General features: G+C 34.6%; 1 long non-coding RNA gene across 1 annotated transcript in view; it reads right to left on the bottom strand.

The window, feature by feature from the left end:
• LOC123384515 overlaps positions 1-25,664 on the bottom strand; it is a 543,186-nt gene that overhangs the window by 277,432 nt on the left and 240,090 nt on the right. The window contains exon 3 of the long non-coding RNA XR_006595696.1: positions 16,449-16,597. This is a non-coding gene — a long non-coding RNA (uncharacterized LOC123384515). The remainder of the gene's footprint in view (positions 1-16,448; positions 16,598-25,664) is intronic.

Below are 25,664 nucleotides of genomic sequence, written 5' to 3'. Positions count from 1 at the left end.
ATACCCTCATTTTCTGCTTGGAATAATATATCTGAATACAAGATTAGTCTATTAGCTTTAAAGGCCACACAAAGACAGTAATAAAGAAGAAAACAATAATGAAGGCAATTCTGCCTGGGGCTACTCTCTGACACAGCCCCAACAAAGGGCATTATTTGATGATCTTCTTTATTGGGATATTTTGTTCTCCACCAAAAAAAAAAAAAAAAATCAGAAGTTTGGGAATCATTTCTCATATCCCTAGTTGCTTGCTCTGGATTTTTCTCTGAGGATTTATACCAACCTTTTCTGAATCTGTACTGTACTTTTAATGTACACCTCAGCTGATCATGTGATATCACAGGACAAAATAAATAATTAAGAGTCTATGCTTTGGAGACACACAGACCTGGGAATGAATCCTGGAACAGCCATTTTCAAATATGATTCTAGATAAGTGATTTCACCTACTAAAACTTTAGTTCCCTCCCCTTTTAATTTGTTTTTCTATGAGAAGACAGAAAAGCATATAAAATTACTAAAACATGAAGGGTTCCTAGTAAAAGGCAACTTTCATTACAAAGTTGGTTTTTATTACATAAATTAAATTAAAAAAAATAATGGCCAAATTTATATTATTTATTTATAGCTTCAAGATGTACACATAACAATTCATCTCAGATTTAATGAAGACATCAGGGCTTCCCACTTTAATGTAAAGATTTAACAATGCAGACTTAGGTGTCAAAGGGAGACAACTGTGGCAAAGCAGTGGGCTTGCCATTCATAAGCCTTATAAAGTACCTATCCGTAAAAAGGTTTGTGTAATTATACAGGTCAAGTAGTCCTAGGGTCATGAAGTCACTTTTAGAAACTGTGACTCACAAAAGTGATTCCCAATGATGGATGGCATTGGAATAATTATTTTGCCAATTTTCATGTCTATCACTCACACCATCTTTGGCTTGTTTCATAAATCTTCTCTTTAATTCCCCTAATTTGACCCACTGGTTGGTCTACTTTCCTGGCTTCCAACCTTCTTACCTCAATTAATTCGTTTTCCCTCCTGACCCAGTATTACTTTGACACTATGGTGATTCATTAGCCTAGTGATAGCCAAATGCCCCCGTTTTAGCCTCGTTGATCTCTCTCTCTCTCATTTTCTCTCTTTGTCTCTCATACACACACATACACATGCACATGTGCACTTTTTAGTGACCTCATAGATATTACTGACCAAGCTTGGCCTGGTCCCTAGACTATTCAGGAACAAAGTTATCCTAATGACTGCTTCATTTCAGCTTTCTCTATGTCTTTCTAAATATATCTCATTGTTATAGTCCCACCTCACTATTTCCTGGCAATCTACCCCAACAAGAATGTATATCACATTTAAACTGCTATTAAAGAGAGTATTTAAAATATTAAATCACTGCATTGTTAATTAGGTACTTCTTCTACGCCTGTAAGTATTCATAGTGCTAAAGATTCTAAATTATATAGGCTACAGTTAATTTGAAATACGACTTATAGTCATGATCTTTCATGACCAAAATCACTAAAACTTTTTGCAATAGCTTTAAACCCTATAAGATGAATTACTTTATGATCAATTTTAATCACAGAAAAAGAAACCCATCGTGTTCATCTTGTGACCTACAGTCTTAATGTTGAAGCAGTTTCTAATATTGTCCTGAAGCAACTCATTCATTTCCCAACATAATGTTCTTAGTCATGAAAAGAATGTGTTGGCAGAAGATGTACAATGGTCTGCAATTCAACTGACTCTTCAATTTCACTTTTGAAAACCATTCACTTTTGGCTGTGAGCTATTTTGTGTACGAAGACCCTGATTGCTCAATTAACATGCACTCTTAGCCAATTTAGCCCTGAGCACTTTTCAATAATTCATAATTCCTTAAATGTGCAAATCCCTTGTCTATGTTTAAGAGGGTAATTTGTGACTATGACTACATTAAAATCACACGTTTGCTTATTACAGAAAAACTTTCAAACAACCATGTCTCATTATGATCAACTGAACATTATTTTTTAATTTGGAATAATTGTCTCACAAATAATAGTTGCTCCTTTAAACTTACTGTGATGATATTTGTTAAAGTATCTACCTTCTTATGTTGCACAACAGGAAATGAGACCAATGAATAGCAGTTATCGTATTACTTAATACAGTCATGTTCATATAAGCAATGGTTTAGGGGTGAATGAATGATAGAGAAGGATGGATAATTTATTGTATCAAACAATCAGTTTTTCAGAAAAGAAGTTCGAAACTCTTAGGGTAAAATGGTGAGAAGTGGAGCTGCTGCCTACTTATCTTCCCTATTTGAAGATTTCCTTAAGAATATAAAAGATCTGATAAAAAATTCCAAGCCAAACATTAAGGCAATTACAAAGTACATCAAAGTTTTTTTTTAATTTTTTCCTCTTCAACTTTTCTGTATAATCTTTTGTGAAATTCTGTCCAGACTTTGTAGTTGCTTTTATACTAAATTATATGCATATAAGCCAGCTAATGCTTTTTCAATATTATTAATTTCTCCTTAACTTCTCGATTAATACGGAGGATTCATTTGTGGCTAGGACTCCTATTTCTATCAGAGAACAGCAATGCTTAAAAAAGCTAATAATATGTGACTATAAACATTTAAATTTTGATATAACTTAATCTATTCTGAAAATAAAATATAAATAATAGATTGCAATTAAATATTGGCAATGCATATGGCCAATAATTAGTGAATGATTGTAAGTTTAATACAGAGATTGGGAAATTCATTAGGAAAAAAAAGACCAAAAAAGCACAACAGAAAAATAGGCAGAAAAGATATAAACAGGCAGTCACTAATGTAAAGAGAAAAATAACCACTAAAAGCTGTTCAAATTGTCTAGAAGCTAGGGAAATGCAAAGTGAATTAAAAGTCAGATGCCACTACCCATTATCTTATTGGCCAAAAATGATAATAAAAGCAGTAATAGGTTCATTGTTTCTGGAGACTACAGAGGAAAAAACTATATTTTCATTCAGTGCTAGTAAAATTCACATTAAGTATATTTTTAAAACTCTGTATTACATTATGGGCATAACTATTAGACTAGTTTTTACTTTGGGGAATTCCATAGGAAAAAATAAAAGAATGTAATAAGCATGTAGACTGTAGCATTGTTGAAGGGGGAGAACTCTAAAAACCTGAATGTTAAACATCAACAAGGGAAACAATAAATTATGCTAGAGCCAACCATGAATTACCACATAATCATTAAAACTAGTGAGTTAGAGCTTTAGCAGTTAACTGAAAGAGATTTCTAGAATGAGCCAAAAAATAGCATTATAACATGTTATGAATAATACTAACAAGATTGTCATGGAAAATTATGTTTTATTTCTGAGTATGTGGAAGTTGTGAATGTAGAAGTTCAAGAGATAGGAGAGAAGGAAGAGAGATGTAAGAATTAATAAATAAAACCTAATAAACATTGTAGTGCTTGAAATAAAAAGATCATGAGTAATGTGACCTTATTCATGTGAAGTTATACATTTGACTATGTACTGGTGCATATACATACGCATTAAAGAATGAGTAGCGGATAAATGATACCCATGTTTATCTCGATCACTGAAATTTCCAGTGAAGTTTTACTTTCTTCCTTAATTTTCTGCATTGTTTTGAACTTTTATTATGATTAACATGTATCATACATATAATGAGAAAAAAATTGGAGTGCCTGGGTAGCTCAGTTGGTTAAGCATCTGACTCTTAATTTCAGCTCAGGTCATGATCTCATGAACCGTGAGTGAGATGGAGCCCCACGTGGGGCTCTGCACTGACAACATGGAGCCTACTTGGGATTCTCTCTCTATTTCTCTCTCTCTTTTTCTCTCTCCCTTCACCCCACCCACTCTCAAAATACACTTTAAAAAATAGCTATTTTAATTTTATGAAAATATTGTTTGTTTCAAAGGCAACACTTCTTTTTGAATAACTATGTGTTTGATTAGACCACAAAGGATGCATTCGGCAATTAGATGTGCAAACATAATTATATAGATGTAGAAACTATACCAAAATCTTAGTCTGACTCATAATTGTCTTTTTTTTCTCTTTAAATGATGGTGAAGAGCTGAGTGCCCTCCAGAATGAAGAACAAGTCACTTCCATTTAACATCTCTTCCCTTAAAGATCAGCTACTTAACTTATGTTTGATGTTCTGAGCAATATGCATACCTATGTAGTACTTTGGACTTGTTGTAAGTTTATGTATATATTTTTTTCTTTGAGCTTAATTGAGACCAAAAACTGAGGAATTTGGCCAAACCCCAAGTAGATAATTTAGTTCATTTTCATTTGAAAGTTAGTTCCCTTCCTGGCTGGAGTGCAAATTCCTGAGAATAGTAAACAGGTCTAAAGCAGCACTTAAGGAATATGCCTTTTTAAAGAACAGAAAGAACAGTCTGGCAAGCCGGTCCATTTTTCCAAAAGGATCCTATGGAACCTAAGGAGTGATTAATTTGAAGGAGTAAGCAAAAATGTCCAGAGAGCAATTGTAGCCCCTTCGATTTTCTCAGCATTTTTCTTTTCTTATTGGTCTGAAGTCATTTTCACCTAAGGTAATAATAGTCATATTTCTTCCCATTCTTGGTGCCGGATACTGGGGCAGGTATTTGGTATTTGGTAGACATTAAATATACATCTATCATACGGAATTATTTAGCTGAATTCATCCTTTGTTTCTGTAGGTTCTATTGTTTTAAAATACACGAGGATATCTGTTTCCAATTATTTTGTTAAATGTCACCATTTTGCTATCCTTGGGTTTGGATCAGGATAGGTTATATATATATATGGCAAACATATGGAGTGTATATGGAAATTTGAATGAGACAAATAGGCAGGCACAACACTGTTCTCTTTTCCACCATCAAATAAGATATATTTGGCATATGGTGGACACCTCACATAGAATTATTTTCGATAACTTTGGGAAGTTCAAACAGATGGTAATTTTGATATTAAAGGGTAGTAGAACATGCCATTCCCACATCTGCCACTCTAGAATACTAACTGTTTTGAGTTAAAGGCACTTAAAAACCAGCAAATGCAAGAAAAACACTCTGACCTTCCTTCTTTTTCTTAAAAGCAGATGAAATTCCTATGTGAAAAACATCCATCTTATAGCAGAAGGAAAGTAACATTCTTATCATCAAGTATGAGCAGTTAAGACCGAGAGAATTCTGTACAGACCTTTGTGAAATGATTCTTATTTTTTGTTAATGCCCCCACATAGTTCAGTTATTTTTCCATAATGGCCTGTCTCTCTTCAATCTAATGAAAAAGCCTATAGGTTTCACCATTCCTGGGGTCCTCCTTTCTCTATGAGGGCTCCTGTGTCATGAACATCGTATAGGAGTGTGTATGTTTTCTGTTTATCTGTCTTATGTCAGTTTAATTCTCAGACCCAAATGAAAACTGCAAAGAGGGAAGAGGTAAAATTGTGCTTCCCCTACAATATCACAATGGAAATTGTGATAACCTGAATTTAAATCCAGCTACTTTTGGATAATGTCAGATGAAACAGGTGTGCCAATATTCCTTGAAAATAAATGGGTGCACCATAATTCAACACTAGCATTTGTGTTATCTAAATAGTTTTGTGCAGAAGAACCAACTCCAATTCCCAGTGTCAATCAGTTCTCTTTTCTAAGGCTTTAATGAAGATGTTAAATAACACCTGACTTCATAGCAACCCCAGCAGCACTGATTCCGCCTCATATTCTTTGACATTTTATCATGGTGATTGATTTATTCATTGCCCTCTAGTCTTTTTCTGTAGCCTGGCAAGTTATTTTTCCCGTTTCAACAACATGTTCCAAATAAGCCCTTTCAAATTAATTTGTGGAAATCAAATTTCATGAAACATGTTTACTAAAGGTCACATATATAAAATGTTCTAGAATTCTTTCCTCTACTAATTTGGACTTCTACTGAGAAAAACTGGGTTATGATGATTTCTGCATAAAACAGACATGTGGCTTGTTGCTACACATTTAACTAGGCTCTATTTTACTATCTTCCAAATATTAGAACATCATATATACTAGAAGCTAATTTCAAAACATGTCATGTCCTTGGGGTTTTATGAAAATCTACCTTATATTTACTCTATTACCTGTGATATTAATAATACATGTAAATTTTCCAAGTAAATTTGGAAAGTCACCTAATGTTTTTTTTTTCATTTAAAATGGAAAAAAGGGGGCGCCTGGGTGGCTCAGTCGGTTAAGTGGCCGACCTCGGCTCAGGTCATGATCTCACGGTCCATGAGTTCGAGCCCCGCGTCGGGCTCTGTGCTGATAGCTCAGAGCCTGGAGCCTGTTTCAGATTCTGTTTCTCCCCCTCTCTGACCCTCCCCCGTTCATGCTCTGTCTCTCTCTGTCTCAAAAATAAATAAACGTTAAAAAAATAAAAAAATAAATAAAAAATAAAATGGAAAAGAGTGGATCATCTAAAGGTCACACTTAATATACCTGTCATTGCAGTTTGAATGCATTGTTTTTTTTTTTTTGTTTTAGATTCATTTGCTTTAATAATTCAAGGAAGATGTACTTGTTGGCCATCCAGAGGTGCCCTAGGTAAAGAGACACTGTCATTTGTTGGATTTCTCTATGTGTATAGTTTTTTTAGGACTTGAAGGAAAACTACACTTGTTAGATGTATCAGTCCCTTAGGTTAAACAAACAAACAAACAAACAAACAATCTGAAGGACAATGTCAATTACATATAAAAAATACATATTATATGGGAGGTAGGTTTTGGAATGACTTCATCACCACTTACTTACTTTATTACCCCCCCATTAATGCAGAAGATAACTTATTGGAGGTTAATTCAAAACTCAACAAGTAGACAGTAAGCTCTCAGTGTGAGCAGGTTTACTTTCAGAAACAAAATGCCTGGATAGGAAAATCAAGCACACTGATTTTGGGAATAGGTAAGCTTGAGTTACAGTATTGTTCAGGGATTCCTAGGTAGCCAGATGACAGATGGACTGCAACCAGGAAATAACAGAGACCTGGAAGTGGATGACAGGGTAGTTACTATGTAATTTTCTGTAAGGTTGATCAGAGCTTGTTTAACATGGCATAAAGTGAAGGGAAGTCAAGCCGAACATCAGGAGAGGCAGTGATATGGGTGCAAAAAAAATGCAGATTTTAATATGAGGATCTAACTTTGACTCCCAAATTTACCATTTATATTACTCATGACACTTGGCCATTCTGAGCTTCCCTTCTTCAAAAGAAACAGAGAGATGGTAAAATCTCACTCACAAGGTGAGAATGAAGATTAAGTTGAACAGTACACATGAAAAGTTCATGTAACTGATGCTAGTTCCTTAGAGCAAATGCAAATGTTGATTATAATCATATTTGCCTGAATAATTTAAGAAAAGGGCCATTATTCTTTTTTTACAATATCTGGAATAAGCTTCTTCTTGAATTACTCAAGATAGATATATAGACAGATGTGTGTGTATATTTATGTTTTTCTCAATTCAAATAAGTATATAATAGCTTAAAAACTGGCTTTAAGATTTGCATATAATTTTCTTTAACCCTCTTTCCATAGCTAGTGGTTTTCCAGAAAACCCCAGAGACTTGCATTCCCTGATTTTCATTTAACTCTTTTTGCTGACCTGCCATTCACACTTGAGTTTTACTTCCAGCGCCCAGACCAAGTTTGGACCATTGATCCAAAAGCACCTCAAAAGCACCAACTCAGCAAGGAGTGAGTAGGGTGTAGTGCGTTTGACTGAAATTGGGCTGCATTTAAAATCTACTTTAAAATTTTAACATTGGATATATATTTTCTTCAAAATCTTTCAGCTATTGCTAGGATGATAATTTCTCTTTGAGCAAATTTTTCTCTAACAACTCTTAACCTACCACCACTCTAGCATGTGGCTTGATTCCCTTACATCTCCCTTCAAGAGAAAAAGAAATGTCTTAGGATCTCATGCCTTAGCATCTCATGTTTACCACTGAACCATGCCTTAGGATCTCATATTTACCATTGAAACTGGCACCATCACCACCAACAAGACTGCACCAGGAAACATGTATATGAATAACTTGAGCTAATGGTACTTTAGTTAGTTGTGAGTATAAATATCCTTTATTTAACTTTGCTACTTAAAATTATTAATCATGTGTTTTATGTACAAGACTGATAATACTTGCTTTGATCCTTGTTCTTTACTCTTCACAAATTTGTTAATTCTTGAGAAATAAAATATTAATCATGTTGTTTTATCTATATCCAGTTCATCTCCTCTGAATATTTTCAATATTCAAAGTCACCTCCAAGGATAATAATGAATGCCCTTTAAGAGTTAGTCAAAGAGGAGGGGCGCCTGGGTGGCGCAGTCGGTTAAGCGTCCAACTTCAGCCAGGTCACGATCTCCCGGTCCGTGAGTTCGAGCCCCGCGTCGGGCTCTGGGCTGATGGCTCAGAGCCTGGAGCCTGTTTCCGATTCTGTGTCTCCCTCTCTCTCTGCCCCTCCCCCGTTCATGCTCTGTCTCTCTCTGTCCCAAAAATAAATAAACTTTGAAAAAAAAATTAAAAAAAGAGTTAGTCAAAGAGGAGTGCCTGAGTGGCTCTGTTGGTTAAGTGTCTGACTTTGGCTCAGGTCATGATCTCATGGTTTGTGAGTTTAACCCTACATCAGACACTGTGCTGATAGCTCAGAGCCTGGAGCCTGCTTCAGATTCTGTCTCTGTCTCTGTCTCTCTCTCTCTCTCCACCCCTCCCCAACTTGTGCTCTATCTCTCAAAAATAAAATAAACATTAAAAACAACTTAATTAAAAAATAGTCAAATGAATTGGCCTTAGTGTATAGAATCTCTAGAAAAGGTCCTCTAAGAATCTGAAAATCAAGTTCAGTCATTTTATATAACAATATATTAGAGCCATCTTACTACAAGAAGGCATTTGTTTTCTTGTTTGTTTCTTGCTCTTGTTAGTTTCATAATCTTATGATTATAACTTCTGATCATAAAGGACTTTTCTTCTTCATAAAATTCTTTCACCAGTATATAGTTATTGTCTTGCTACTTGCTTTTCTTAGGCTAAAAATTTATGGTACAGTGGTTTTAGTTATGTCCTTTATTGTTTCCTCTGTGTACATATTTATAAAGTTGATATATGCAATGATTGTTATTTTTATCATACTAAATTCATATCTCAATCTATCATCTATCTATATATTTATGTATTTTGTTATAAAGCGGGCACAAGTTTACTGAATTCCTACTGCAACCATCAATAATAAGTTGGTTTATTTAAATAAATTTGAGACATAGTGCTATGTGAGCTTGAAAGTACACTGTATTCATACTCACCCGAACTAACTTTCCTCTTTGCACCTTAGTGTAATGAGTAGTAAAAAGAGCTTTGTGGTCCTACCTCAGTTCCTGCCTTAATCATTGACGAGCCATATAACTTTTGACAGTTTACTTAATCCAACAAAGCTCAAAATCATAATGTCTACATTGAATACTTGAGGTTGTGGGCACCTGGTGCTGACAACTTAGTTTCCGTTGCATGCTTTCTTATCCATCCTTACTCCTTGACCTCATTTGGCTCTTCCTTTCCTTTCCCTACCACGTTTTCAACTTCTGAGAATTTTCTCAAGATCACTCCTTCTATATAGTCTACCTTGATAACCCAAACCATCTGAAAAGTGCTTGCTGAAACTCATGCTCTGCCTAAATCTTGATTCCAAAATAGGATTTAGTGTCTTCATTGTTCCATATGTGTGAATTCCTTCTTCACAGTAAGATATATTTACTCACTAAAGTCAGATAATCTGTTGATACAGGCTTGTCATAGATGTCTTTACAATGGTAAACTTATGTAAAGGGAAATATGTTAACATATTAAAAATATTACAGTAAGTGTTTTTCCTTGTTTTTGATTGTACTTATAATGAAAGTAGCCAGAATGGCATCACTCAATGTTACACGATGAAACTCATTAATACTGCTCACCAAAAAGTTGTGTCAGATCACTGGCCCAAGTATATGGAATACTTCTTAAATCTGAAACAGCTTTGCAAATACATATCATTTTGTTCATCAGACTGACTTGAGAAAAATAAATTATGTCATAGGGCATATGTCTTCCCCAAATTAAAGGACAGCTCAATGTACTGGATAGCAATAATCATAAACCTTGTAGATTTTGAAGTATTATATGATCCCTTGAAATTATGGCAGTCTGGTCCACCACCTGCCAGTCAAATAACTATATCATGACATATGGTAAACTCCAGAGACAAAATAAATGTGATAATTGAGATAATTACTCCAACGTTTCTCTTACACAAAAGCATGACAAAATTACTATTGCAAAAATTAAACTTGTTAAACCTGAACTTGAACCATTGACTTTGAGTACTTAAACGAACCAGTTCCCCTGTGCTCAACTTTCAAGTCTATGCAGCATCACACAGATAATTTTATATGCAAAGAAATGATAAATTTTGATCATTATTGGGATAAACTATCCCAATTACTTAATGTTTCTTCCTCACCATTCAATTATTATCATTATTATTATTTTCCACTGGCACAAAGTAAAATTTACTAAAATGCAACCTGGATCATGTTTAAATTCCTAGGGAACGACTTGCTGCCTAACTAACCCTTATAAGTAATTATCTCCACATTTTTTGCAACTTACCTTTATAAACATAACTCCCATCTTAATTTATACCAAACAGACCAGTCCTGCTCTGAACACTCACAACATTCTGTATCTTTCCTTTTTCTACAATTTTAAACCACAGAATACACACTGCATTAGTTAGGTCTGAATGAGTATCTTCTCTAGTAAATAGCAGGTTCCTTAGTATTTATGTTCTTCAATACAATGGCCAAAAGCAAGCCTTACATAAAGAAAGTCTAGGTGTGGTCCAGGCTTTAAGCTAACAAGTGTTTCATTCACAGATTCCAGGTGTTTCTAGGAGCTATTTGCTTATACTGATCAGCAATAGAATTTGTTGTTGTTGTGTGTTACTTCAGGGGTGAAATAACCACAGTAAAGTTTGACAGAGAGAGTGCAACTGTCTTGAGAAATGAAGAAGATAGCAAACATCTTGTGAGATCAGAAAGTAGTTGTTCAAGAGCGCGAGAACATACAAATGCTCAAAGGCAATTGCTGTTTGCTGAAAGCTGAGTTTCAGTGTTCTAAGGTAGAAACAAAATGTAAGGAAACCACGGTGGATTCTGCCCCTCTACCCATAGGAAGACCAGACTCTGTGGAAAACCAGACTTTTGATTTAAAATGACTATTTTCCCAAGTTGAACCTCTGTTCTAGTCAGCTGTTCTCCCCTACTTCCCACAAAAAGCACATATTTCTACACTTTTATTAGTTTTCACTTTTCTTTGGAATCTCATCTCTGTCCCTTCCTACAATCAAATGTCACTCATACTTCAGGCTCAGCTCCATCCTGAACTTTATAACAAGCTTTCCTTTAAAATCTTTTTCAGCTTATAATCATCAACCCTTATTCATTATTGTTTCAAGAATATTCTATTTAATTGCATTGGTCTTTAAATTGTTCATTTTGAATAGGTTCCATGTTTCTCTCCAGTTAGGCCTTCAGATAATTTAGAGAATGGTTTTGCTATCACAGAGCTCATGTGGCAAGTCAGTGCTCCATAATGCTTCAGATAGAGTGCAAAACCTACATTAAATTGTCCTTGTTGAACCCTGGATCCACAAAATGCTAGCCTGCAATATGAAGCTGGACAGGGTTTTATTCTTTCTGCACCTCATCTGCACAGTGAAGATAATGTTACCTTACTTGTAGGTTTCTGCAAATATTGCATAAGTTATTCCAGATAAACATTTAAAAGGTGCTTGGCATACAGTAAGAAAGGTCTAAATGTTAGCTATTCTTATTAAATATTGATTTTGCATATATTATTTTACCTATAAACAAAGTTAACTGTTGTCATTGTACACAGAGGGGAAAAATACATGCTGTGCAAGAACTTACATAACTGAAGGGACAACCTAAAGAATCACAAATTCTGGAAAGGAATGTGTGGCTTACTTTTTACATTTGTTAACAGTACAAAGAAGTTTGTAGTGTAAAGAGGAGATCAGACAGAATGGGCTCAAGTATCAGCTTTGTTAATGACTTTTTGCCCAGAGAAGCAACCTGTGGAGGATTTCAATAATACACATAGTACAATAACTCCCATCTACGAAATTGAACTCATGTTTAACTTCTGTTTAGCTTTTTCAGTCTACGAAATAATACCCATCATGGAAAGTGCTAGATAATAGTACATTACAAATTAGAGGACTACAACCTGGGTAAAAAAAGGGCCAAAGACCTTATAGGTGCAACCCAAAGAAGATAAACAGATGAAAAATAAGGATACGAAAAGATGTTCCACATCAAATGTCATCAAGCAAATGCAAATTAAAACAGCAATGAGATATTACTACATACTTAACAGAATAGCCAAAATCCAGAACACTGAATACATCAAATGTTAGCAAGGATGTAGAGCAACAGAAATCCTTATTTATTACTAGTGGGAATGTAGAATGGTAGAGCCACTTTGGAAGATGGTTTGGCATTTTCTTACAAAATTAAAGATACTCTTATATGATCAAACAAATATTCTTCTTTGTATTTACTCAAAGGAATGGAAAATTTATGTCCATACAGAAACCTGCACACGGATATTTATAGTGGCTTTATTTGTAACTGCTAAAACTTGGAAGAAGCTAAGATGTCCTGCAGAAAGTGAACATGCAAATAAAGTGTAATATATCCAGACAAAGGAATATTATTCATTGCTAAAAAGAAATGAGTAATCAAGTCTTGAAAAGAGATGGAAGCACCATAAATGCACATTACTAAGTGATCAAAACCAATCTAAAAAAGCTACATACTACATGGTTCCAACTATGTGACATTCTGGAAAAAGTAAAACTATGGAGACAATAAAATAGCAGTGGTTGCCAGGGGTTGGGGAAGAGGAAGAATGAATAATTAGAGCACAAGGGATTTTAGGGCAGTAAAAATACTCTGTTTGATACCATAATAATGGATGCATCCTATTAAACATTTGTCTAAACCATCAGAAAATACAACACTAACAGTAAAACATAATGTAAACCAGGGACTGGAGGTGATTATGATGTATATCAGTGTAGGATCAGTGTCGGTTCATCAGTTGTAGCAAATGTACAACTCTGGTAGAGGATGTTGATAATGGGGGAGGCTATATATGTGTGGTCACAGGGGAGATACAATATACATATATATCATATATATATGATATATATATATCATATATATATCATATACATATATGATATCTATACTTTTCTCAATTTTTCTATAAACCTAAAATTGCTCTAAAAACCAAACTTAATAGAAAAAGAAACTGGATGACTATATGGATTTAGAGCAAAGTCTGGAGCAAGTCTCTTAAAATAGAATCCTCAAAATATCATACACCTCCATTGGGTAGAATGATTCAGCCATTATTTATTTTTGGAGAAAAGGGGAAAAGATAAACCAGTTAAGAAGAATAAATGATGCAGATAAAAATATCTGCATCGTTTTCTAGTTTCAAGTTTCATTCTTTTCAATCTTTTATACCTCCTGCATTTCCAGCTACAATCTTTACCAAGAAAATATTTGAGTGAAATTGTGACCTCGAAATTCATAATATTTTGGCTAGATCAAGGCATAAAAATGAGCTCAGAAAATGTAAAATATTTTTTTTTATTTTTGGGACAGAGAGAGACAGAGCATGAATGGGAGAGGGGCAGAGAGAGAGGGAGACACAGAATCGGAAACAGGCTCCAGGCTCTGAGCCATCAGCCCAGAGCCTGACGCGGGGCTCAAACTCCCGGACCGCGAGATCATGACCTGGCTGAAGTCGGACGCTTAAACGACTGCGCCACCCAGGCGCCCCAAAATATTTTTAAGCATGAAAATTATAGATGTCCTTTGGTATCAAAATAGTTAATTAGCTAGAACTCCCCATTCCTTGATCATTTTCACTCAAGAAATAGTTACAAACATTCTAACATTTCAAGTGGCTCCTGTGCCCTTGAAAAGTGAATCTATGTTTGCAATGATAAATTTCATGGAGTCAAATATGGATCATAAAATTTAATGTCTAGATTAGTATTTATGATATGTAAAATGTTATTCATAATTGTTATTTAATTGTATATTAGAATAATATTTTGAATACCTTGTTTTAAACTTAAAACATGTTTAAATATCTTGTTTTATTATCTTATAAGATATTATAATAACATGGCCTGTTTATTTTTGCCTTTTTAAATGTTGCTATCAGAAAATTTAAAATGATCTGTGTGGCTCACGTAGCATTTCTATTGGGTGGTGTTGCCCTAAATATGATGCAATATAATTGCAAATAGGATGTGCTACTTTCTCTTTTTACCCTCCTTGCTGGGGTTTTTCTACTAGAGATAAATTTTCCTTGGTTTTCCAAAGCAAATAATTTGTCCACGAAAGCCTTATGACATCATACCCAACGAGTGGCTGAAATAGCCAGCTTACTTAAAGCCACCAAAGGCAGGCACATCAGGTATATTTTTCATTCAGAACCTTGATATTTTAGGAGCAGACTTTAATTATTGTTGAGATTCAATATGATGAAAAATTGGGTGCTGGTCTCTTCCTTCTGCATTAGTTCCCTCCCTCTGGAAGCCAACCTACCTCCTTTTTGAGTTATCCAGTATCTCAAAGATCACCTCTCAGTAATGTCCACTTTAAGGCATTCAATTTAGGCAGGAGGTTAAAGATCACAGTGTCTAGTGAGACATTCAAAAGTGTGATTTAAAAAAAAAACACCTCCATTTATTTGGAGTATATTTATACATTTATTCCTTTAACAGCAGTAGAATCCATCCTGTCCCTAATTCTTTTCTTCCCAACTGGAATTTTAAGTGGAAATCCAGTATGTAAAAAATCAGATAAAAGTGGAACTTTGAAGAGGCTCTACAGAAGTGCTGAAAAATTAAAAAGTCCCCACTCACTTGGTGTCCTTTTCAGCTGCTGAAAGGGCCCCTGGGACACCACGTGGGAAATGAGGAAAACGTTTTATTAAAAACAGGTCTTAATGTGTGAGGATTTTGGATTCAAAGTCAGTCTTGGCCACAGACTAGCTACGCAAATTTAGTCTGCCACCACAACTATCATAGGCTTTCATCATGTATAAAACAGAATATATATATTTATTTCCTGGAATATGTAAATCACTGTTCTTATTTGAGCTTATTATATACCTTGACCTACCCTGTTCCCCTTTATATTTGTCAATCTCTTCACTAGTGTCTCTAGTATTACCAGAATAATCTATCTAAAAAAAAATCAAACTTAGCAGAGTAATAAGACCATCTATGAGCTATTCCTTACCTCCCATTAGTTCCCATGGCTTCCTGCTTTGCACTGTTTGCTCTAATAATATTGAACAGAGTGGTAAACATTTCATACCTCAGTGTTTTATCTCAAGCCATTTCCTTTACCTACAACACCACTGACTTTCCAAATATGTGCAACTATTGAAATATGATGTTGTAGAATAAGTTACCTTCATCAGAAACAATTTTTTTTTGTAAATAAATGAAACAAATGGATCAAAAGCTCACTCAAGGTGATTTCAGATATGGATGATTTATTTTAAGATGTAGTAGTGTTTCACAAACTTGAGGGGGAGGAAAAAGTCTAACTGAAATTCATCAAGGCTTATTTCTCACTCTTTTTTTTTTACTGTGCCTGTCATTTTTTTTTTCTGTTCTTTTTTTCTGATTTCAGAAAGCCCATCATATTGTCAATAGCTCCTGGGCCTACAATGACATAGAGGCCCTGCTATTAACTTTTTAGGTCTCTTTGGGTCCCAACTCAAAAAGACAAAATCTGTTTTGGCTAGCTGGGCTAAGGCATCCATTCATTGTTTTTGTTGATAAAGTAGGAAAATTCTCTACATATGGAATTTTACTAGCATATGAAAAATCACTAGCATGTCTAGTATATTATGCCGTCATTACAGAAAAGAGTAATGGCTTAAATATCGATTATGGGTATCGCTCTCCACTAATCGTGGATCTGCTCATTAGAACCTTGGAAACATACACAATTCATAATCAGTATTGTAAATGTGTAAGCACTTTAATTATTGTGACAGCCTCACGCTTAATAAATAACACTGAAGTTAAAAACAAACAAAACAAACAAACATAAGTAACTACTGTATCCAGAAATGGGCAAGTAGCTATTATACGTGCGTTCAATCCGTAAAACAACATGAACAGATAGTCTGACGGCATTTTCAGGTAAACAAAATGAGATTCAGAGAAGTTAAATACTTTCTCCAGGTACTCACATTTAGTAGACAGCACAGCTGGAAGCCAAACATCAATCTGACTGTAAGATCTGTGCTTTCTCTGAATGGTGGAATTGGTCTCCTTGTCAGCAAAGGAGGAGAACAGCCTGGGATCTGTATCAGCACGACTGTTCTACAATGATACATCCCTGGAGATTTAAGAAAAATAAAATAAAATGACAATAATAATACAGAATAGTAAACATTTACATAGTGCTTACCACTTGCCAGGCAATGTTCTAAGCATTTTAAATCTATAAACTCATTTAATCTCCAAATAAGTCAATAAGCCAGCCTCCATTACTGTCCCCTGAGAGGGAAACTAAATCAACTCATAGTGAATCACAGCCAAGAAATGGAAAATCATATTAAATATCCAAGTAATCCACAGGCCAGATGGTCTTAACTGTTAACATTTTTTTAATATATTATGAAATATAAAGTTGTGTCCATCAGCCAAAGTGATGTCAGTGGCATCCACAACCATGGAAGTAGAGAATAAGAGTACTTACAGAGACATATTAGCATTGCTATTCTAAAAGTTCTCCTCCCCTGCCCCCCAAAGAATGTTTTCTTTCTGCCACAAAGATCTATTGGCGTAAGTATAAAGATAACTGTAAAGGTAGATTTGTCACTCAATTTTAGCTTCATGTCAATAAACATTCAAATCATATAATTAACCCCCCTTGCTTAGATTCTGTGTTCACCTGGCAAGTTTTAATTACATTGCATTTTTCCTTTCGGATTTCTCAGCACTAAGAGATTATGATGTTAAGAGAGTTAAATGCTCTCAGAAGTTCTATTTACAATTTCAGATTAACAAATTGTCATTAGCCCAGTACAACAATAATGTCAGTTGGTTAATGGAATTCTCATTCTTCAAGTATTGTGAAATTGGACTTAATATTCCAATGACAGAGACTGGTCACAGTACTTTATGAGAGACACTTCACCCAAAGACCTCCTTAGCAGTGTGAGAAATTTCACCGGATGCCTTACACTATCACTACACTACACTACACTACATTACCACTACCATATTTGAGTCATTGTCCTTGGTACTAGAACGAATCACTAAACTTTGCCCAACATTCTTCAGAAATCTTACCTGCTCTCATTGCTCCTTCCAAGTTTCCATTGTCATTTTAATGGCTGCAAACCCTCAATAACAAATATCACAGCCATTACAATAAGATCTTTTCTCTCTTGAAATCAGCCTTCCTATCATTCTAGCGTGCCATTTTGAAATTAGACTTCTTGAAATATTCATCGGCCCCTTATCCTTTAACTCCTTATTTCCATTATGATAAAATATAAAAGCTTACACAGTCAGTATCCAATCACTAAACTTAGTGTGCAGACCACAGCTTGGAACTCTGAATCTGTGTATATTTTAGTAAAACAGAATATTTTTATTATTCTCTTAGTTCACAAAAAAATAGAGAGAAAATATAAAGGAAATAAACAATTTTCTGTGATGCCAATACTTAGGCAAAAAAGACTTCTATTTTTTTTTTAATGATAGTGAACTTTTAATCTTATTAATGGTTTGTATTTATCTCTTGGCAATTTTATCTTCAGACCCTTTACTCATTTTATCTTGAGCTGTAAATTTTTATTAATTTACAAAATTGCTTTATATACTAAATATATTGTTTCCCATATATGTGACATCATTTTACCAGTATAACAATCTTTTTTAATATGTAGATTTTATATATACATATATAAGTTATATGTATGTATATATGTATATATATACATATATGTTATATATATACATATATAAGTTATATAACTTATATAAGTTATACATATATAAGTTTTATATATACATATATAAGTTATATATAAGTTATACATATATAAGTTAACTTTAAGATATAATTAATGTTACACACACACACACACTTTATATATGTACATACAGTTTTAAAAGCATTGGATCTGAAAACAACATTTCTGAGTTCAAATCCTCACTTCTCCTTTTATTATTTGAAGGTCCTTAATCATCAATATTGACTTGTGAAAAGATTAAATGAATTTACATATGTTAAACCTTTAGAAGAATGCCTGGTACAGGGGTGCAGGTGGCTCAGTTAGTTAAGTATCCAATCTTGATTTCAGCTCAGGTCATGATCTCAAGGTTTTGAGATTGACCTCTGCATCAAGGTGTGTGCTGAGCAAAGAGCCTGTTTGAAATTCTCTCTCTCCCTTTCCCTCTGCCCCTTCCCTGCTTGCCCATGCATGCGTACATGTGCTCTCTCTCTGGAAATAAATAAATAAATAAACAAACAAATAAATAAATAAATAAGAAGAATGCTTGGTACAATGTAAAGATTCAGTCAATGCCACTGTTACCATGATAATAAAGATTATAACAAGGACAATTAATGGCAATGGTGATTGTAGTAGAGGTAATGATAATGGTGTTACTGACATTCTAAAAATCAACAACTGGTTTTTACTATAATTTAAATTAAAAAAAAATTTAACATTCATTTATTTTTGAGGGAGAGAGAGACAGAGTATGAGCAGGTGAGGAGCAGAGAGAGAGGGAGACACAGAATCCGAAGAAGCCTCCAGTATCTGAACTGTCAGCACAGAGCCCGATGAGGGCTTGAACTCAAGAACCGTAAGATCATGACCTGAGCCGAAGTCGAACACTTGACTGAGCCACCCAGGCATTCCTATCTTAAAAAATTTGCTCAAGTCAATATTCTTTCAATGTGACATTTCAATTACTTGGGAGCAGAAATCCATTATTCATGTCATTGAAAATGCCTAAAATAGTTTCTTCCATTGAATAGGTAATTGTAATAATGGTAGTAAAACGAAATATTAAGGTTTTATGCACTATTCATTATGCAAAATGTTTTGTACACATTAGGCTATTTAAGTATCAAAAACAACCCAATGAAGTAAGTATAATCATTCTCCCAGTTTGAGAGATCAAGATGTTAAGACCCCAAATATTTAAGTAACTTGGCTAAACTCCATGAACTACTTAGTAGCAAAACTCTATAGAGTCTAAGCCTTTAACCAGAATAATACTATTTCTTGGTAAAGAAGCATTTGAAAGTTGCTTAGCTGATCTTCTATTTTGTATATAGTAATCTATTTTATTAACATGGATGACTATTAAAGTATATAGAATACACACACACACACACACACACATACACACACACACACACACACACACACAAGTACATGTTGTTTATTATTGTTAACACTTTCAACTGGTTAAATAAATTTTCTTACTGCTCTCCAAGATACAGATTTTAAAGAAAATAAATCAATTTTCATTACTACAGATTTTTTTTTTGCTTCTGTCAAATGAATACCTGCAGTTCTAATACTTTTAAAAAGAAAATAAAGAACATCATGGCTAATCAAGTGATCTACTGATTACATAATGAAATCAGTGATCCAGAGGTGCCTGGGTGGCTCAGTAGGTTGGGCGTCTGATTCTTGGTTTTAGCTCAGGTCATGATCTCCTGGTTCATAGGATTGAGCCCTGCATCAGGCTCTGCACCAGCAGCACGGGGCCTATGTGGGATTCTCTCTGTCTCTCTCTCTCTCTCACTCTCTGTCTCTCTCTCCTCCTCCCCCACTCACACACATGTGTGTACTCCCTCTCAAAAATAAATAAACATCTTTTTTTAAGTTTTTTAAATGTTTATTTTTGAGAGAGAGAGAGACAGAGTGTGAACAGGGGATGAACAGAGAGATAGGGAGACACAGAATCAGAAACAGGCTCCAGGTTCCAAGCAGAGAGCCTGACGCGGGGCTTGAACTCACAAACCACAAGATCATGACCTGGGCGGAAGTCCGACGCTCAACTGACTGATCCACCCAGGCGCCCCCAAAATAAATAAACATCTGAAAAAAGTGTCAAAAAAAAGGACATCAGTGATCCAAATATAGAATACTTAATCCAGGTTAGTTTTGTTTTGCTTTTTCCTTTTAACTAAAGTAATAAAATTCACCCTGGCATTGATGTATCTTGCCCATGTGAACAAAAGATTCCACTTACCAGATACTGAAGAGATGTGTGCCACAAATGTTTCAGTGAGAAGAGAAACTAATTATTCCAGCAATTTACACAGCGACAATTTCACACACACACACACACATACACACAGGCACACAAACACACACACACACACACACACACACACACACACACACACCAAAAAAAAAAAAAAAACATTGGAAATTTTGTTTCCTAAATTACTCTTAAAGCCCTGCTTCTGTCTACAGTGTATCTAAATCTCATTTACCCTTTCATGGTTCCTCAATCTTCCATGATGCTTTTCATAAGTAGGGCTAAACACACCCAGACAACTTCACTTTATAAATCTGTAACCTTTCTCTACTGTCCTATTTACCTTGTTCTGAGAATTCAGATAAAGTTTTCTAGTTCATTATTAAGGGGTTTATTTTTCTTTTGTTATTTAACATTTATTGAGCATCTACTTTTTTTTTCATTTAAGTATAATTGACATAGAATATCCTATTACTTTCAGACGTACATCATAGTGATTTTTTAGTTTTATTCAATATTATTAAATAATCCTCACAAGAAGTCTAGTTACCATCTGTCACCATACAAAGTTATTACAATATTACTGATTTTATCCCCTATTCTATATATTATGTCCCTGTGGCTTATTTATTTTATAACTGGAAGTCTGTACCTACTAATCTTCTTCACCTTTTTTGCCCATCTTACAACCCCTACCTACCCTTTCTGTTAGCTAACAATTTGTGGTATCTATGAGTCTGTTTCTATATTGTTTTACTTGTTTTGTTGTTTTATTTTTTAGATTCCACATAGAACTGAAAACATAGTTATCTGCCTTTCTCTGCGTGACTTAATTTACTTAGCATTATATCCTTCAAGTCTATCCATGTTGTTGTAAGTGGCAAGATTCCATTATTTCTTATCGTTGAGTAATATTTCATTGCACATATATACCACCTTTCTCTATCCATTCATCTATTGATGAACACTTAGATTGCTTCCATATTTTTGGCTATTGTAAATAATTGTTCATCTATCTCCTCAAATTGGTGATTTTGTTTTCCTCAGATAAAAGCCCAGAAATGGAGTTAATGGATCATATGGTAGTTCTATGTTAGCTTTTTGAGGAACTACCTACTGTTTTCCATAGTGACTATACCAAGTTACATTTCCACCAACAGTGTATGAGGATTTCCCTTTCTCCACATCCTGGCGAACAGTTGCTATTTCCTGTCTTTTTGATAACAGCCATTATAACAGGTATGAGGTAAGATTTCATTGTGGTTTACAGTTGTATTTCCCTAATGATTAACAATGTTGAGCATCTTTTCTTGTGCCTGTTGGCCATTATATATCTTCTTTCGAAAAAATTCTTTTCAAGTCCTTTACCCATTTTTAAGTGGGTTGGTTTTTTGATACTAAGTTGTGTAACTGCTTTATATATTTGGAATATTAACATTTTATTGAATATATGCCTCTCCTATTCAGTAGGTTGCCTATTTCTGTTTTTGATAGCTTCTTACATGGTGCATTTTTTTTTTATTTGATGCAATTCCACTTGTTTATTTTGGCTTTGTTGCCCTTGCCTGAGGAGACTGATTTAAATATATATATTTAAATATATATATATATACACATATTACTTAGACTATGTCAAAGAGCTTACCACATACATGCTGAACGATTGTGTTTATAATGTTCTTTCAGCTTATACTGGGTTGAATAGTATCTACCAAAATTTCATGTGTCTCCAGAGCCTAAAATTGACCTCATATAAAAATAGGATACTGCATGTTTCCGATTCTGTGTCTCCCTCTCTCTCTGCCCCTCCCCCGTTCATGCTCTGTCTCTCTCTGTCCCAATAATAAATAAACGTTGAAAAAAAATTAAAAAAAAATAGGATACTGCAGGGCCACCTAGGTGGCTCAGTCAGTTAAGCGTCCGACTTCAGCTCAGGTCATGATCTAATAGTTCATGAGTTTGAGCCCCACATCCACCTCTGTGCTGACAGCTCAGAGCCTGGAGTCTGCTTCAGATTCTGTGTTTCCCTCCCTTCTGCCCTTCCCCTGCTCACGCTTTGTCTCTCAACAATAAGTAAACGTTAAAAAATAAATAAAAAATAGGATTCTGAAAATATAATAGAAAGCAGAGGTAGAAGACATACAGAGGAAGAGATCTTGTGGAGATGGAGACAGACATGGCCACGAGCCAAGGAACTCCAAGGATTGCCAGAAAATACGAGAATCTGAGTGAGAGGCATAGAAAAAAATCTCTCACCATGTTCCCAGAAGGAACTAACCTTGCTGACACTGACTTGTGTCAGTCAATTCTCGTAGTCTCCAGAATTGTGAGGAAAAAAAAAAAAAAGAAAAAAGAAAAAAATGTGCATTGCTTTAAGCTACCCAGTTTGTGGTAATTCATAAAGGCAGTGCCAGGAAATTAACCCACTGATAATTTTACATGTTCCTTTATGAAAATGTTCCCTTCCTGGAGTTAATAATTGAACCCAGAATAATTGAATAATAGAATATCTAACTGTTTTCAGCTTTAAGGTTATCAGTTTATGCTGAGACTTAGTTGATTTTTGTTCTATTGCTCTTTGAAATGTTCAAATGAGTGACGTGATAATGGAGATATGTCTCATATTTTTCTTTTCATTTTGCATATTAATTCACTTATTTATAGCTTAAAGATAATCACAAAATGTGAGGGACATAACTGTAATCATAGCTGCCACTCCTGAAGGCTATCTTAAGGCGTTAAGGAGTCTATCAATGATTTTTTTTTCAACTAATCCAGACTTTCTTTTTTCTCACTATTGGATTATATTCTAATCATTTTCATAATAAATTACAAATACTTTAGAAATAGACTCTGGGGCACCTGGGTGGCTGAGCTGATTAAGCATCCGACTTCAGCCCAGGTCATCATCTCATGGTTCCTGGGTCCGAGTCCCATGTCAGGCTCTGCAATGACAGCTCAGAGCCTGGAGCCTACTTTGGATTCTGTGTCTCCCTCTTTCTTTGCCCCTCCCCTGCTTACATTCTGTTTTTCTCCATCTCTCAAAAATAAATAAACATTAAAAAATTAAAAAAAAAAGAAAGACTCTAAAATTCTTGGTCTAACATCTATCATTTTTTGAAGCTCTTTTGGTTTCTACACCTTCATGATTTCTTAAGTATTTTATGTTTGTTTGTTTTTTCATCAAATCATTTCCAATAACTGTCCTTCCAACATGTGAAACAAATAACAGTGATTAGGACTACTAGATTATGTGCTGCTAGAGATATTGTAAACTTCTTTGTAAATTTCTGTCTAAATTGTGTAGCCACTAGAACATTTTTAACAATGGCTCTCAATTCATATCAAAACTATGGTTAAAAATCAACCTCAAATACCTTATTCCCTTCAGAACAGGGTTATTCACTAAGAGGCAGTAGAGAACTGGGGTTTCTTATTAGCCAGAAGGGAAGAAAAGAAGGCTAAAAGAAGGCAATGGAGGAAACAGGACACGAGCAGAGGAATCATGAAATAAAGTCAAAAAAACTGAAATTGTGGTTTTAGAGAATCTAAAAGAGAAACAGGTTTAGATTCTAAAATGGTTTCTTTGTGGGGCACCAGGGTGGCCCAGTCAGTTGAGCGTCTGACTCTTGATTTCAACTCAGGTCATGATCTCATGGTTGTAGTGCAGAGCCTGATTGGAATTCTCTCTCTCTCCCTCTCTTTCTGTCCCTCCCCTGGTCTGTCTGTCTGTCTGTCTCTCTCTTAAAGTAAGTAAACATTTAAAAATAAATAAATAGGGGCGCTTGGGAGGCTCAGTTGGTTGAGCTTCCAATTTCGGCTCAGGTCATCTCACACTTTGTGGGTTCAAGCCCCACATCAGGCTCTATGCTGACAACTCAGAGCCTGGAACCTGCCTCAGATTCTCTGTCTTCCTCTTTCTCTGCCTCTCCTCCACTTGCACTTTGTCTCTATGTCTCTGAAAAATAAATAAACTTAAAAAATCATAATAAAATAAAAATAAAAATAAAATTACTTATATGCTTTGTGTAAAGGATTTATTGAAGAATAAATTTTGAATCTAAATTATTTTGGAAGCATCTTTATTCCAATAAATATAGACGGTTAGATATTTGAAGTTTTTTTTAATGTTACTCCTTTTTCATTATAATGATCTTCATAAATGAATAATTATGTGCATATCAAAATTTCCCCAAATGACTACTCTAATACTAAATTATTCTTCTATTATGACATTAAATGTAAGCATATGAATCATAATTTTAGTACAAAATTAGTACAAAATGTACAAAAGTATTTAAGTCAGAGGAGTCTGGCCCAATTTGAGCATGGACCTAGACCAAGATAAATCTAAGACTGTAGGGTAATAGTTTGTTGAAGTTTTGCTTTTCCTATTTAGGCCCCTAAGATAAGTCAACCTTCTACCACTGCAGACCCATAAAATCTGCAATTTTTAATAGAAGGGAAGTTTGTGGTAGATCTCTGGTTCAAAGACCTTCATGAATGAATGAGATGACTGAGGATATGGTTCTCAATTAGGATTAGATTTATCAAGTATCAACTCACCAAAAGATTATCAGAAAAGCCCATTTGGTCAAGCAAATATAAGTTTATTAGGCATTTACATAACCTGAACAGATCTCAGAAGAAGAAAGTCAGGGAAGTTCATAGTATTTTTAGGCACTGAGTCAGATGGGTTTAAGGTAGGTCTTGTGTGGTGGGGAATTGGTTGAGATTGGGCAAATTTTATTACATATGAATTTAGAGTTTTAGGGCACAGTGAGGGGAGTGTCTTATGGAAAGCCTTGAAGAACAGCTATTATTATTGATAATTAGTCAATTTATTTGGTTCGCAGTCTTATCTTCCATTAGCAAGTATTCCTTGGATGAAGTATCTAAGTTCTTTTTGCTGTTTCTCTATATTATTTAACATAGGAACAGAAAATATACCCAGTCACAGAATTCTTAAACTTAGGGACAGGAAGGAATCTAAGATTCAGTTCTCACACAAGTGGATCTCTTCTTTTTTACTCAATACTATACATTGCAAACCAAAGTATTTTCAATTTTCTCCTGAGTCATACTTCTTTTCCTTCAAGTGAAGCCATCATAATCCTATAGATTGTTTTTCTAATTTTTCACTATCCAGTTTCTTGGTAGAATAG

This window comes from Felis catus, chromosome A3 (genome assembly GCF_018350175.1).
Source record: "Felis catus isolate Fca126 chromosome A3, F.catus_Fca126_mat1.0, whole genome shotgun sequence".
NCBI lineage: Eukaryota > Metazoa > Chordata > Mammalia > Carnivora > Felidae > Felis > Felis catus.
This window is presented reverse-complemented; position numbering and strand designations above follow the sequence as displayed.